Raw genomic sequence first — 16,457 nt, forward strand, 5'->3', positions numbered from 1 at the left:
ACCCCATCTTGCGCTCTAGCTGGGCACCCCGTAAGGGATGTTAGACCACTGCGAGCTAGAGTATCTGCATGAAGGAACCCCAGCATCTCGCGTCAGTGTGTCAGCATGGAAGTTGTGATCTCCTCTGTCTATCTCAGCAAGATGTGATGTTTAAATACCCAAAGGTATCCCCAGGGATTCTACCTTGCTGTACCACTGTTGGACTTAGGATGACATCGGGAATGAACCTTGCACATTGTTATTATACAGGAGATGGTAGTCCTGCTGAGTTTACAAGAATCCAAGGTTGCTAGTGCATAATGTATGAGGCTATTGCTCAGGGAAAACCCCACGTTCTGTGTGCAGTTCTGTAACTAGGTAAAGGGTCAGTCCTACCCACCTGGAATATAACACCAGATGCATCACTGAACTGTTGAGCCACGGTGTGCACAACAACAGCACCCCACTTATCTCACTCAGAAAGGGCAGGCACATATGCAGGTCATCTTTCAGTCCTCTACTGAGCCGCACCAAGTGATGGGCTTTTGTTACTTCTATTGTTGCCCTAGCAAGCTGCTTAGCAAAGATTTCACCAGCTGGTATAATCCTAGCTGCAAAATGTAGCCTGCCCAGCAAGCTCCAGATTGTGGCCAGGACCGCTTTACTCCTGCTCAGGACCCGCAGAATGTCACTTTGAAGGGCATCAACCTTACCTTTCAACACTCTGCACATTCTTTCTGTAGAATCAATTTCAATTCCCAAGGATGTCAAAAAATCAGTTGGTCCCTGGGTCTTCTGTAGTGCCAATGGCACCCCTAATGACTATGTTTCTGAAATGCATGGAGGGTTTCGCCACACTCACTGGAACCTGCCTTACCGATGAGGAGGAAGTCCCATTGCATGCCTAGTAGGTGAATACTATCGGGATGGACTGGGAGGAGTCAGAAAGCAGATGGAATATCTACTTTCACCATAAAAGCACCCTTGTCCGCTGCTCAAACCAAATCGACTGCCTTGTCAAATGAAGCATAACAAACTGAGCACGCTCTGTCGTCCAGGTAGTCATTCACTGATGACCCCTTGGGGTAAGAGAGATGGTGAAGCATCCTGCACTTGCCTTGCTCTTTCCTGGTACAATTTCCAGAGGAGACACAATGTAATGTAGAAGGGGTGGCTGGGCAAAAGGTCCAGCCATCTGCGCCAAATAGCACTCCTTCTCCAACTTCTCCCAGACCACCCTCGGTGCTTCTACCGCTGCGCGTAGGTTCTTGGCCAGTCTCGCAACAGTGAGTCCAGAATATGGAATCCTAAAGCCCTCACTAAAACCCTTGAACAACAGTTCATGCTCGGCTGATCTAGTGTAGTCTTTAGGAATAAGGGCAAAGGATATGGGAGCTGGTGCTAACATGGTGTGTTGTGACTCAAGCCAATTAAGGCTGCTTTGCACCGACGTTGGCACCTCTTTATTTATCGGTTTTGCTTCCTTAGCTGCAATTGGTTGCCAAGTGCCATCCAGCACACTTGGAGCAATTGTGGGTGAATTTTCATGTGGTGCCCCAAGAGCATGCCCCAGTGTTTTATAGCCTGCATGAGTTGTTGGTCCATACTGATAGCCCCCCGACCCCCTGTGGGTCCCTTCCCCAAAAGGAATATCTAAACTGCTGTTTAAAATAGCATGACTCTGTTTATCTGTTCTTTGGGAAGGGGGTGTCTCTGCTTGTTTGGCTGTTGCCATTACCCAAGTTCTACACCTAGAGCTCAATCTCTCGACAATCTGATGACATACACGGTGCCTGCTCCATCTTCTGTCTGCACACTCTGTAATAATTCAGCCAACCCGTGCCCCCATTATGCTTGTATTCCTCATAAATTACCCTGGTGTACTTGCAAAGGGCCGGCCTCTGTTCTGGGAACTTCTCCATGATTACCGTGGGTAACATGGCAAATGCCTCTAACCAGTTGTCTATTGTCTCCTCTGGTTTAACCTTTCTCTTCCACTTATGTTTATCTTTCCTTGACACCAGTATGTCTACCCCCTCCTTGGCGAATGTAAGAAATGAGAAAATGTCAATGAACTCCCTGTTTCAAATTCTGATATCAGACTTCTAAGGGAACTCTCTATGCCAGAGATGACCTTCCTGTCAGCAATTGAGGATCAGGCCTGACCAAAACACCCGCTACTCCCACATGTCATAACATCCACAACCCCCATGCCCGAACCCCACCGTTGTCAAAGAGACGGACTCACCCAGCATCTCCAGAGGAGGACGGCTGTCATGCACCCATACCTGACTCACACTTGCTTGCTTGGAACTGGGAACCTGCTCCCCTGTGCCCAACCCAACCAATGGTTTTGCTGAGACCATAAAGCTATGCATTGCTTCCATCATCTTACCCAGTCCTTCTTGCTGTGCCTGACCCGATGCTCCCGGGATTAGGCTAGGAGCCACCTTCTGTGCAGGTTGGTTGGTCTGCCTCTGTGCAGTCGGCATGCTACTCTGTGGGTCATATCCTTCTCCTGTGTGGTTACCACTGTTCCTAGTGCCTGAGTCTTGTCCTTCACTGTCCTTTCTGCTCCTCTTTGCTCCGCTCTCCTTTTAGGAAGTTGAAGGAGGTTCTGTAGCTGCTTGATCGACATTGCCATTTTTGACTTTCTTCAATTCAACCCCCGGCAGCGGCTCTTGCTGGTCACTTCTTTTTGGCAGGCAGAACACTTTGGACATGGAGGCCTGAATCAGTTGGCTGCATCCCATCAGTGTCTGTCACGGTGAGCGTTGCTGACTGTTGCTGCATCGCCAACATCTTCCTTGCCCACTCCAGCCCTTTTGCCTGCCCCATGGCCATAAACTTCGCCTACACTTCGGTGTCCTCGTGGCTAGCCTCTGGGACAAACAAGGACGGGGAACTGTGGTCTTCAATCATTCTGAGTGTACGTGGGCATGAAAGAAATAAATCTGCAATTTAGAGAAGACAGCTTTACCACCGTGTGCAGGCAAATGTGTCACAAATGTGCCACCAGGATTATTGACTGTTAGCGGTTGCATAGCAGGCTCTTTTGCCCTTCAACAATTACAGCAAATTTGAGTTGAACAGCTGTAAACATGTCCCAAATTCATAATGGCCCTGCACACTCCTGAAGCATATTTGCCCAAACCTGCATAGAGACATAGAAATGCACAACATGTCAACATTGGCTTTCATACTGGGGTCGCGCCCTTCTGAAAGTTACTTTGGAGTAAGCCCCGCAAACTCATATCCTGACATGAAACATGGCCAACCTCACTTTCATAATGCACTTAGGCCCTCCTGAAAGTTGCCAGAGATTAATTTAGCACCACTGTGGGTAGGCAATCCCCCATTTCCATGACCCCAATTCCTGTTGCACCTTCAGTCCTAAGGCTTCTGCCAGTGTTTGAATTGGTCTCTAGTCAGACCGTCCCTCCTATCCAGCTATGCTGTGGCCCTCCTGATCATGTGTCAGTGGCTGAAAGGTGCCCTAAGATTTGCCACAACCATCTGCAATATGAAGCAGCATTCAATAAAATCATACTCTTTTTCTCAGTACCAGCAGATGTCACCTGGCAAAAGGTGCTTAACAACATACCCCACCTGGGATGCCTAATGCCATGTACATGGCAGGGAACCCCATGCCCCCCCATGAAATGCATGTTTTTCTTTTAATCCCTAGTGTGGGGGACCAGAAATGGAAGGCCACTCGCCTGTCCACTCCCGTCAGTGCGGGAACCTACGTAGTTACCATGTGTGCTGTGGTTCACCCTGACTCCATACACAGATGCTCCCCATCTTTATAGATGCAGCTTGGTCGTGCCTAAAAAGTTGACTGGTTAATACATGGCTCCAAAGTGACGCACAACTGCAAGCCATACCATAGCGTGACAGGCTGCCTACCAAATGCTGCCTGGCCCTTTTTAAATTATCCCTGTACCTCCTCTGTCGCAATCCTTCCAGCAATGCATGAACCACATAATTGAGATTGCAGGGCCAGTCCTTCACTGCTGCAGCAATGTTGCTGTATGATATGCATTCACCAGAAAGCATTTTCGATAGATCACAAATTATACACCCCAACATTACAATGAATGCCAGCGCCACCATCATGTCCGCTCGGTATGCATTTGCTAATTACCCAATGTTACCCACATTCGAAATACAAATGCAACAATTTAACTTGTCAGCCTCATTCAACCATTCAACTACTTAGCATTACAGTGACAACAAGTGCTTCCACCCAGGGTTGATATGTGACCGGTTCTACCTGAAGCTGTCTGTCTTTGTTCCCAATTTTTTTTAACCAGCAGAGCGCACTTTAAGTTATTTCAATACATGCAGTAACTATCCCTGACTAACAGTTAAAGAAACAATTGGCAGACAGTCCTTGTTAAAATTCAATAAATCGCATTTCTTTTCGAACTAGTAGCACACCAATAGATGACCGGTATTTGCGTAAAGCTACATCACTGAGATATGATGTTGCACAAGGACAGTAGTGACTACCAATCTCTTTGGCCATCTCCCGTTAGCACAAACCAGCCAACGGAGAGTTTATCCACTTGACCCTCGTGCCTTCCGCGTGAAACATTCTAAAATGCAAGGGAGACGTATATTATTCTTCCTCCCAGCTCCCACGGAGAACAGCTTCCCAGCCTGCGCCTTGTTGCCATAGCCACTCATCTTTAGAGTTCACTGTAACTCCTTCCCCCTGTATTATTTACAGCACCCTGCCCACGTGACTGGCCTTTCACTTTCATTAATTGGCAAACCGAAAATGGGGTGGAGTGTTTTGTGCTTTTTAGGTCTCGCCTAGCTATTGTGTTTACGCAATTGCTATGCGAGACTCTAGTAAGAGGGGCATTTCAAAGTGCTCCCAAAAGTGGATTGCATGGCGAGCACGCACACAATCACGTGCATTGTGCCCCCATGCAATCCATTTGGGGAAGCGCTTCAGCCCACTGGCGCGTGCACGTGTCACAGCCTCGGCATCATACTTCAAAGGGTCCGCTCCCCCGCCTGGAATGCGCTCCCCCGCCCCCGCCAAGTGCGCGCGCCACGCTCCGCCACGTCTCGCTGTAATTGTAAACATATGACAAATTTGCTTTCACTTTCACGCGGCGGGCGCTCGCGTCCGGACCACTTTAGAAGCCGGGCTTGTTCTAGTAACACTGCAAGGATTTTCAGCAATCTGGGTGCAACAGAAATTCACCTTAAAAAGCCGGGCATGTTATGGCATTTTTTCGAAATCTTGTGCCACCACTAGGTGTCGCCCCGTATCTACTGCTTTTATGTTCTTTTATGCAGGTGCAGTTATCCGAGAACTGGCTCAGCCTTAGACCGGCCTTTTCGCTTCTTTCATTCATAAGAGGGGCGCAGCACGCCTGGATCTAGCCCTTTGTAAACATGAGTCACGACATATTCACTTGTGCCAGGAGGTTCATTCATTGGTTTCCAGTAAAATAACACATCCATTTGAACTAATGATGGATTGGCTCCAGTCTGCCCCGCATACTTTTCAAAGTCCATTATGCACTGTCCTGCCCCTTCTGAGTTTACAGATGTACTTTCCTCTTGCTCAGTCTTAGGACATACACACGCAACTTGCGTGCATACATTACATGCAGACACACTTTATGACTCTGACGCACAAACCAGCAGATAGCCATGTCCTCAGACTTAAAATGTCCCGATGCGCACAGACCAACAGACGTGCAGGCATCACCCATACACACATACCAACCAACAGGCATACAGCCACTATATGCACAGGACGACAGAAACACACAAGCCAAGTACACATTCATGTCCACAGACGTATTGGTATCCATGCACACAGGCCGTCATTGTCATACATAAAAGCACGTCTGCAGACTAACAGACATACAGGACTCTGAAAGGGACTCACAAATGAATTGAGGGATGTACAGAGGAACTGATGGATGCCAGACACGCAGATAGAGGCATCATTTTTTCAGATGTTTTATGTAAATTGCAATGATTTTAATTAATCTGCAGAAATAAACATTACTTAGCATCATTTTTAGGTCTCGCTGAGACAGCGAAAGCTGTCTCTTTGAGACATTTTGTAAGTGGGTTTTCAAAAGTGCTACCCACATTGTTTTGCTGGCCTAGAGCTTGAGTGCACGATGGCGTGCACGTGCAAAGCTGCTCCTCTGCTCATTACATTCCCCCCTCCCTTCTCACCCAGCCCTTTGATGCTCTGCTTGCATCTCCCCAACGCGATCACTTTCACTTTCTTTTTTTAACGTAAACCACATCCTCAAAACAGCTGCTCCTCTGCTCATTGCATTCCCCCCTCCCTTCACACCCAGCCCTTTGATGCTCTGCTTGCATCTCCCGAACGCGATCCCTACTGTCTTTCACATGTGTTTGCTTGTTAATTCTGCCCTCAGACGTGTTTTTCTGACACTATTGTGTGCATCACGCTGAGTGAATTGTGAGATCCAGTCCAATCACATCAACAATTATTTCGGCAACAGAATCTTTGCACTCTTCTACATTATTCTCAGATCCTACAGCTTTTCTGTTGGAAACTTGCACATTTGAGGTATATGCGCCCCTGTGCTAGTTTTTTCTTTTCGCGTGCTTGTTAAATGTGGCCTCTGGCGCATTGCCACTCACTCGAACAGACCCCGGGCCTGCACACTTCGCAGCTAAACGAGTGCAATCTGGTTGTCTTTTCCCTGACAATCTGTGAGCCACGACATGGCTGGTTTGGGAGCTGAAGCAGCCTTGGGAAATGTTACCCTTAATGCCACGTGTCGAGCTTTAGTCCGACCCTCTTCCCGAGTCTTTCCCCACCTCCCATTTTCTATTATAAAGGAGTGTATTTCACAGAACGTCAGATACATTTCTCAACATGTTACAGGTGGAAATGCCATCAGATATTTAACACTATAGAGTCTGACGCGGTTCTATAGAGCATTACACAGACACATGAGCATTATTTCTCTGCAGCAGCAATTAACGCGTGTGGCGATATAAGTGTGTGCGGCTCCCTCGAGGCTAATTAAGGTATGGATGGGCGCAGGCCCCCTGATCCCAGAATGCACTTCTGCCCCTGCATACCAAGGGTTTGTTGCCCCGTGTCCCGCGTGACCCGTGTAGCACTGGCCCACCAGAAGCATACTCCCCTCAAAGGCCTCTTTATTGTGGGGCCTTAGGTTCAATGTTTCCCAGCGCACAATTCTACAATGGCCGTTTTAAAGACGTTCTATTGAGAGGAGCCCTTCAACAACGCGTTGTTCCTCACAGAGGGCGATACTATTTTTGACTCTGGTGCAATGGCGTCAAATTATATTTCAAGAAATGTCGCCTTTGTTTTTCAACTTTATGACGGCACCAGCTTTACATCATTTTTCAACTTTATGACGGCACCGGCTTTACATCATTTTTCAACTTTATGACGGCACCGGCTTTACATCATTTTTCAACCTTATGACAGCACCGGCTTTACATCACGAAGTGGCTTTGCTTCGAGACTGGAACTCAGACCCAGCAGACCAGCCTCAGGGCATTTCCCTTCCATACCCCGGTGCTTTCCCGATGGTCACTATTGAAAATAACGAGCTACAGATGAAATTAGTGCACAGCGCCTTCCACCAACAAGCATTGACATAGCCAATAGGTCTCGCCTTTGGGACCTTATGAGTGTTTATCGATGTAACAGATGATGTTGTTACACCAAGGAAATTGTGCTGCATAACTAAACACTTATAAGGTCCCAAAGGCGAGACCTATTGGCTATGCCAATGCTTGTTTCTGATGAGATGCCGGCATGATCTTGAGCCCATAGGCGTAGGGAAGTTTGTATGAGTCAGAGAAAGCATTAGAGTGTCCGTGCCCATTTAATCTTTGGCCTCTCTTTGGGAAAAAAACACTTTTATTGAGTAATGAACTACTTCACTATCCATGCCCATCCAATGTTTGCCCTCTTTGGAATGATCACCTTTGTTAAGAACAAAACAAAGCCCTTTTTCTTCCTAGATACATTTTCTTCCCCCGAAAGTAGAAATGCACCCCTGCTAATCCTATCACACACCACCTAAATGCCAAACAGAGTATGTAAGCCTCCGATTCCTGAACTTACGTATCTCTGAGAGAGTGTAGTCAGTCGTGTGCTGATTGTCTCTCCCTGCCTGCACCCTGCAAGCCCTCCATCAGTGTCATACGCAGGAGGGCATAGAAATGCCTCTGTGGTGACAGTATACACATGGTCCAGAAAGCTGCTTTGCTGGTCTCTGGGGCACTTGTGGTGCTTGTAGGTCTCTCTGGGGAGTTAAAGCTTCTGTGCTGCTGGTAGGTTGTGCCATAGAGCCTGGGCCCTGGAAGGCTTCAGTGCTGCTTGGAGGCTGTCCTGAGTGCCGCTTGTAGGCTACACTGAACTATGTAAGGTTTCTGTCGTGCTTGGAGGCCGCCCTGGCTGTTCAACTCTTCTCGGCTGCTTGTTGGCTGAACCTGGCCATCAAGGCTTATGTGCTGCTTGAATGAGCCATGGGCCTGCAGGGCTGCAGGGTTTCTTGTTGCCGAGTTCAGTCCTTAGGACAGGCTCTCAGGTCATAACAGACCCCTTGTTGGGAGAATCCTCAGGGTATGAAAGGATGTCTTCACTGCCTTGTAGTGTGGACTGTAGAAGGACATTTTTATCAAGTGGACAAATACAGTTTGGAAGAACTAAACAGCAATAAATAGGGTGACTCACATGAGAATAGGACACCGAAGTTTGTCATGTTATGTGTGCTGCTTACGCTCACATACCTACATACTAATTAGGGTTTTATGTAAGAGTGTCCTAGACTTCCAGCTTTGGTCTTTGATTCCTAATGCTGTAACGAACAGGCTTTATTACCCAACTGAAAGGCACTCATTGTTTTGCCACCGAGAGGGTGAGCCAGGCCTCTGGAATGTGGCAGGCTGGGCACATTTCCTAAGCTGTCTAGCAACACACACTCCGTGTCCTTTGAGATAGGTTCCTAGTCTGGGCTCTGGAAGCGGTGTTGGCTCATACTCTCAGTCGGGGGCATCGTCCTTTTCCCTTAGAAATATTGTTTATTATCAGCTCGCTTCCCTGGTAGGTGGACGCCTACTATGTTCCCTATATTGGACCAATTCGTGCCCAGCATTGCCAGGTTACATTGACGTTTTTAACTTTTATGTGTATGTAATATGGGTTCAGGCAAACTATTAATTGTCCTGATGATGATCCCTCATTGATAGTGGATCGAAACCTCGTCGACTGAATCACTCTGAACCGCCTGTCTATGTTTAATCGGTTCCTTGGGTGCAGTAGCAATGTTGGAATATTCAGTGTGACACTACTATTTTATGTACTCTCTTTTATCACAAATTTGTTCCCTTTATTAAAAAAGACCCGTTGCTGCCATCCTCACAAACAAGGGTGTTGTTACCCCCAAACTTGTTTATATCTTCTGTTTGAATAAGCTACTGATTGCGTACTACTGTTCCTGGGCATTAATTGTTTACACTGAGTATGATTTTTTCTATAGCACTCAGGGACTGCTGTTCTTTATACCCACTGACTACCCTTGGTCCTTAGGCATCTGAGGGTTTCCCTTGTTTTCTTTGAAATACATTTCCTAATCAGGCACTAAGTCCATATGGCCAATCATGTATTAAGCTATGTGATCACGCAGATTACGTACATTGTGACCTCTCACCTTCATGCCATGGTCTGTACTGGGATTGTGTGTGCATGTGTTTGTGTGTTTGGCGCCGCCTTCAGCGTTAGGTTTGGGCTGAGAGGCAATGGAGGGTCATAAGTCAGGCTGACTGTTTTCAGCTTATAGTCAGCAGCCATTGGTCGACACAACAGCCTTGAACCTTTTGCTCCTACAGAATGTATGGACATTTAATGGATGGAGCTGTGAAATCTAAGGAGTGCTTCCATTGCACTGCATGGACGGTAAAGCATCCATGCATTGCAGTGGGGGGCACATTAATAGCCCTAAATTTCCTCTGCTATATGATGTCAACTCTTGCATGTGTTACACATCTAGCCTTGGTTATGAGAGGGCTGGAGAGGCAATCTTAAATGTATCTCCTACAGTGTATGAAATGTTTGTTGTATCCTTAACATTTACTTGCTGAACTGATTAAATCAATTTGATCCATTTTAAGGCATAATTACTTTTCTCTTTGCGATGACCTTGAAAACAAGCATTTGCAATGCAATAGGTCTCGCATTTACGCGAGTTTGGGCTATTGACATTGCACATAACAATGCCTTTTATTTTTGTTTTTGTTTTAAAGACATACATAAAAGGCATTGTCATCTACAATGCCAATAGCTTGAACTCATGTAACTGCGAGACCTATTGCATTGCAAATGCTTGTTTACCTTCAGCGAGGCAAACAGCGCATTTAACTGGATATTGTAGAGCATACACATTTACTACTGGGCACGCAGAAAACTGGAGTGTTGTCTGCTGTTTACTTATCGGGAAGGGTAAACATGTAAGCCAATACCGTAGAGCAAGGCTTCCGTCCTCCTGTCCCCACTGGCCCTTCAGTCATTGTTAGAGGAACCAAACCGATATGCGCTCATACACACTGCAGTTGCCCGTTATGCTCCTCAGACATTTGCTCCCTCTCCCCCACAGTAATGTCCGATGCACTGTAACACATGTTTATACCAAACCTTCTTTTTTTAGTTCGAACCTAGCGCTACACTATCGGAGGCTTCTTGTGAGTACTCCAAAACTTCCCATGTTTGTCTGGCAACTCCCACACATTTGATTGGCTTTTGTGTGTGGCTTTCAATAATGAAAGCACGCAAATGGCCAAAGGCTGGTGCATGTCCCACCTCTTTGTTTACTGGTCACTCCCACAGTGTTTTGCTTGCGGGAGTGAGCAGTGGCTCTTAGGGTGGTATCTGCATTCGTTACATTCCTTGCAGTGTGCGTGCACCACTCATGGTTTTCTTCTCTTTCCCGCTGGAGCAGGGGCGCGCAGGGCGGCAGATGCATTCCTGTGCCCGCCCCCACCACTCCTCTTTAGCTACTTGTTAATTGTTCCTTTCTGCTGCCAGCAGTTAGAGAGTGGTACAGAAATACAGAGCTATATGTGTGCCGCGCCAGCCGCCTCCCCAGACGCACTGAGCCCACAGCGAGCTCGAGGACTTTCGGGAGATTTTCTTTTAAAATGTGCCTGATTTTTTAGGTAGATTTTGTAGTGCGTATCCCTCTGAGAGGGGCACAGGAGATGCACAAAGGAGGAAAGAGTTTGCAGTGAGGTGGAGCACGTGGGGATTGCAATATATTCGACTTGGGGCGGGGGACAGATGGTAAGTCGCTAGTTTAGTGGCAGAATCTTGTGCTGTCCCGCGTCAGACGAACAGCTCTTCCAGTCCGATATATTTTTCTTTGTTCTGTAGTATTAGTAACTGTTGCCTTTTCTTTGTCAACCCGTATACAAGATTAACAGTAACTGGCCACAAAGAAACCTAAAGTACCGAGCCTGATATTCTCTAGACAGCAGTGGAAGATGGAGGTTGAGTGCTTTGAAGATTTATATAGGAACGTGAAACAGGAGTAAACCCGTTTACCCAGTTGAGACCGGGTGAAGTAGGATAGCAAAACAACAATGTCTCAACCAGTAATTATAAAAAGGCAATTACAGTAAATGCATAAGTCATTGAGGAAGGGAAAACAGGAGACCAAGATAAGAAAAAGAGCGTTATTATTAAGCAAGTAGTTATAACAGCACTACATTACACATGGATGAAGTAGCCAAAAAATCACCAATTGTGTACTGACCGTGCTCGGTGTAAGTGATAAGTGCAGTGACACAAGTGATATGTACACAGCAGGAAGCGGCGCAAAACAAATAAAGATAAACAATAGTCACAATCAAATAATATATATACAACGAATAATTTGTTTTTGAGGATTTGATCCTGTGGTGGCCATAAATTACACTGGAATGTCGACGGCGTTTCGACCTTGTTCAATAAAGGTCATAATCAGGACAATGGCTACAGCTTTTAAGTAGTGCTGCTTGGAAATGAAAGAAAAATAGAATAAAGGCTATGAAAGTCCATAGACAATATATAGAGATTGAGAAATTACAAAGGGGAGGAGTCACCTGGAGGCACGTAGGTACGTAGTTAATAAATCCAAGGAATCGCAAAGGTCACTGAAAAGCGATCGCTATCAATGAATGTTGCTGGCAAGCAAATTGGGAAATGGCATCAGCGCTGGAAAGTAAAAGAACGAGTTTGTAACCAAGACAATAGGCGCGGAAAAAATTACAACAATGAAGATGTAAACTCACGGTAGGTAGTGGGTAATCCTACAGAGAGAGGCACAGGAATGCTGTCCATAAATTAACCTATGCAGCGTTATGGCCGTAAGTCCGGGGGTCAGTTTAACAGATGGATCAAGATATCAGCTGCTCCAACTTATGACACAAGGGTGACTAATGAAAAATCTGGCGAAAGACAAAGTGGTGATTTATATAGCTCCCACACATGCCTGACAGCTCCGTAGACTAATACAGCCTCTGCAAGACCCGTGTCTGATCACATAGTTACATTTTCTAAACCAGGTGGGTCCACACTGCCACTTATCCTTCTATGGTCGACAAAGTGCCTTTCAGTTGGGTAATAAGGTTCTTTTGTTTTGTTTAGTACTAAACCAGTAAAAGTGCCATATGCAGAAGAAACACAATGTATCCAGTTGTGTGCTTTCATTTGAAACCTCTCTGCGTTATGGGATTTGTAGTCAATACTTCAATTGAGCCAACTGGACACATAATCTTGTCTTTCTCGCGGTCTTATATGTGGAGTTCAATGGAAGTAGAAATACAACAGGGTGACGTTTCCACTGAGCCATTCAGTTGTAGCCAGACAATAGCGCTGAATCAGATGTCAGCGACGGGCATGTGTTACACAGAAAATGTGGCTGACAGAAGTGTTCTTGTTTCACTTTGCGGCGTTCTTGCAATGTTTTGTAAGTGCCCATGTTTGTGTTTGTTTTGTTTTTTTGCAAACACAATGCTTCACTTGCAGTCCTAGGTGATGTACAGATGTTTGAGATTTGCTGCACATTCATGTGGCATCTCTATTTAAAATGGTTGTTGACCACTATTGAGAGTTATGTTTTGTTTGCCTCATTTATTAAAAGTTGTTTGTGTGCTTGGCTACTAACCACAGAAGATTGCACCAGTAGTTTAGGCATTCTGTAGTTTATTGCTGTTTTTTTAGTTTACCTATTTAAGCCAGAGACCAGATGACCAATTTTGCAGTACTATTTTTGTAGCCTAACACCAACCAGTTCTAAATTAATGTTTCCTGTGTACGCTTTTCGCAAGTAAGTCAGAAGTTGTTTTTGCACAGCACTCAGGAAAATGTTGTGCATGGCTACACAGTTATAAGGTCCAAAAGGCAAGACCTATTGACTATGCCAATGCTTGTTGTATTAAGCCATAACTTTTCCGATTCTTGCCAGTGAATTGAATTCTCCCTTTTAAAGATGGCAGCTGCATTGGCCAGCCATTCCCAACAACTTGTTTCCATAACTCTATTGTTGTTACGCCCAAATTTTGCCCTGTACCCTCGTGGCTCAGGCCATGTTAAAATGGCCTGCATGCTGACAGGAATGCATAAGCACAGGCGCACGCCTCCAGCAGAGCCCGCCCACCACGTAGACACCACCCTCAGGCAAACCAGGGAGGCCCCCCACCCACACATAGAGGAGGATATTGCTGCCTGGGAATACCGGGGATGCCACAACAAATGGAAACAACTGTTCCAAGTAGAAACACGAGTGACTACCCCATGAGCATGCACGCCACACAGAAGAGACCCACCCCCCCTGGCAACCCGGGAGGCCCCCACATGGAGTTGAGGATTGCTGCCTGGGGAGTACCAGGAGCCGTTGCAGCCAGCGGAAACAACTGCAGCCTACCAACAACAGCGGCTGCTCAATACACGCAGCCAACAGCAGAATGGAATGTGGCAGCCTCTGTAATGCATGCAGTCAAAAGCAGGAAGGACTGTGGCTGCCACCTCAACAAGCGGAAACTACTGCAGCCACCCCCTGTGACTTAGGACATCCCATGGCAACACAGGCAAAAGGTAATAGGATGGAAGGACCGGGAACTGGGGGGGAGCGTTGGGAGTGTTCCTGCACTGCGCCCTTTCCTAGATGTGGACATCGCCACAATAAGACGGGCAGCACACATGTATTTTTACGCACAGCAAAGCTGCGGCCTCCCCTCTCTCCCTTTGCTCACCGCCCAAAAAAGGCCCATCACCACCATCGGCCGCCTGCCACAGGTAACTCGATGTCTAATGCCTTAACGCTTACCGCCAAAGAGGCCTGGCCCTACTAGGTGACCCCTTGTGAGACCTCTTGGCCTTACGCCTCTCCTCCTGCCCAGGTCAATAAGTAGAGGGGTGACCAACCTTCACCACCTATGGTGGGCCTGTGGGCTCGGCTACCAGGCAGGGGAACAACACTAGGATGCTGTGCCCTCTATGTTGCCCTGTGTGCGACATAGCCAGCGGCACTTCCATGGTTTCAGTGCACTTATGACTGATGTTCAACTGCCTAATGTGTGACACTTAGAGTGACACTTTATCACAAGTAAATCCAAGAAATGAGTTCCATGGAAAGGCATAAATAACAGAAATGATACCCTTTAAGGCATTGAGAATCTCTGAAAAAATATCTTAAAACTGCTGCAGATCCCCTGAAATGGAAGATTAACATGCTTTGTAATGAATCTCGAAACATTTTTGGCAACCTATGTTCTACTATGTGTAATACAATTTTAACCAATGTGTTTAAACACAGTGCTTTCAGGCTCAGGCTGGGACCTCATAGCACTATAAATACAGAAGTCTCTATCCATCACTGAGTCAATAAACCAAATTCTGTTCCTCTCTGGTCACACACAAAAAACACTTTCAGTGATTGCATTAACCAATTGAGGTTTCATAACAGTAACGCAAAAGAATGCATTTCCCATCAATTGTGTTTAACTTGCTTGATATTGTCATCTTGCACTTGAGGTGTGAGTTTATTTTGTATGCAGTTGCCTAAAGAACAACAAAATGGTTATAGGATGTGTTGGCTAAGCTATTTTATGCATTATGACCTCTGCAAGTTCGATACCTGCCAACTTGAACAAACATCTCACCATGTGAGGATGGGGCGGGGCCTTGGAGGGAGCAGGGCCTTGTGCCTAGAAGTACCTAAGAGGCACTTTTGCTCCCACCCTGCCGCCAAGCTCCCTACTCCAAAAATAAAATAAAAAGCTTGCTAATTCTGGTGCCGATGTCCTGGGGTGTTTTCACATCCCTAAATGGACGTTGGCAGTTCAAAGCCTCGGAAAACTAGCTGGAAATCCATTATTTGCAGTGGTTTTAAGCCTATTTTCCCAGCCACTGTGTGAGTTAGCGGGTGTGAGGTTCACCAAACATCCATCTGAGCGGCACATTTTATTCAATGCTGACGGCTTGGCGTTTACAGCTGCAGGGAAATTGAAATAGCCCTATAACATTCAGAGTAATTATGACGTCAATACAATTTATTCTCTGCATGAAACAAGTTAACTCCCAGTCTCAGTTTGAAATGTAAATTAAGAAAAGCATGCTTAATTAACTGGGTATACTAACAGGAATTGCTGGACGACTATGGTTAAGTACATGCTGCAGCGAGTGCAGAGCCTGTAAACTGAGTGTGTGTGAATGACTCACCCGATTGCTACCACTCTCCACAAGTGCTCTGGGGGTGCATTGCTAGGCCAGCACTCAGGCACCTCACTTTGTCGTGAGCTGCGGGGCCGGGCTGAACAGGACAGGCATAGGTTGTAACAGTAGGCGGCAGGTTGAGGGTGTGCCTGTGCAGGAGAGTCAGAGGCTGCATCTCTCTTTCCTCAGAAGTGTCTCATTCAGACTGTAGTGGCACTTTTATTATTGTGTGCACAGCTGAATATAACAATAAATTAACAACAAATTGATTACCCGGTCACTGAAGCCCGGGTCCTGTAGACTTGGAGAGGTAGTACACAGTAATTTCAGGTCTTCACTGGTGCCTATAAACAACATCCTGTGCACCCCGGTGCTGCTTGCTTCGACCATCAGTATCACCAGTCAGACTGCTGTACTCAGGCAACCTCACTCCGCTTACAGAACATAGCATGCACAACAATAAAATACACACACAAGACATGTTTGTTGGAATAAAATTTGCTGCAGGTTTATTTCATATAAGAAATATGCCAATGTGGTGGGTCAACTTACGGGCGATCCAAGGGCAGGCAGCAGTGACTAACCTAAACTGCCCTGCCCTACCCGCCTGATGAGCCAACTGCACCGTGACCAACCCAATCGGTGCTACCATTTTGTGGGGATTATCCCCCTTAAACACTGTGGATCACCAGTCCATCCCTTTACTCACGCCTTTTTAGGGGCGAGTGTG

General features: G+C 46.4%; 1 protein-coding gene and 1 pseudogene across 2 annotated transcripts in view; one reads left to right on the top strand and one right to left on the bottom strand.

The window, feature by feature from the left end:
• The window catches only part of SLC25A48 (solute carrier family 25 member 48), a 327,922-nt gene that overhangs the window by 259,342 nt on the left and 52,123 nt on the right, over positions 1–16,457 (top strand). The gene's annotated exons all lie outside the window — the stretch shown is intronic.
• Positions 1,443–2,471, bottom strand: LOC146810931 (uncharacterized; annotated as a pseudogene).

Source organism: Triturus cristatus, chromosome 7 (genome assembly GCF_964204655.1).
Source record: "Triturus cristatus chromosome 7, aTriCri1.1, whole genome shotgun sequence".
Taxonomy (NCBI): domain Eukaryota; kingdom Metazoa; phylum Chordata; class Amphibia; order Caudata; family Salamandridae; genus Triturus; species Triturus cristatus.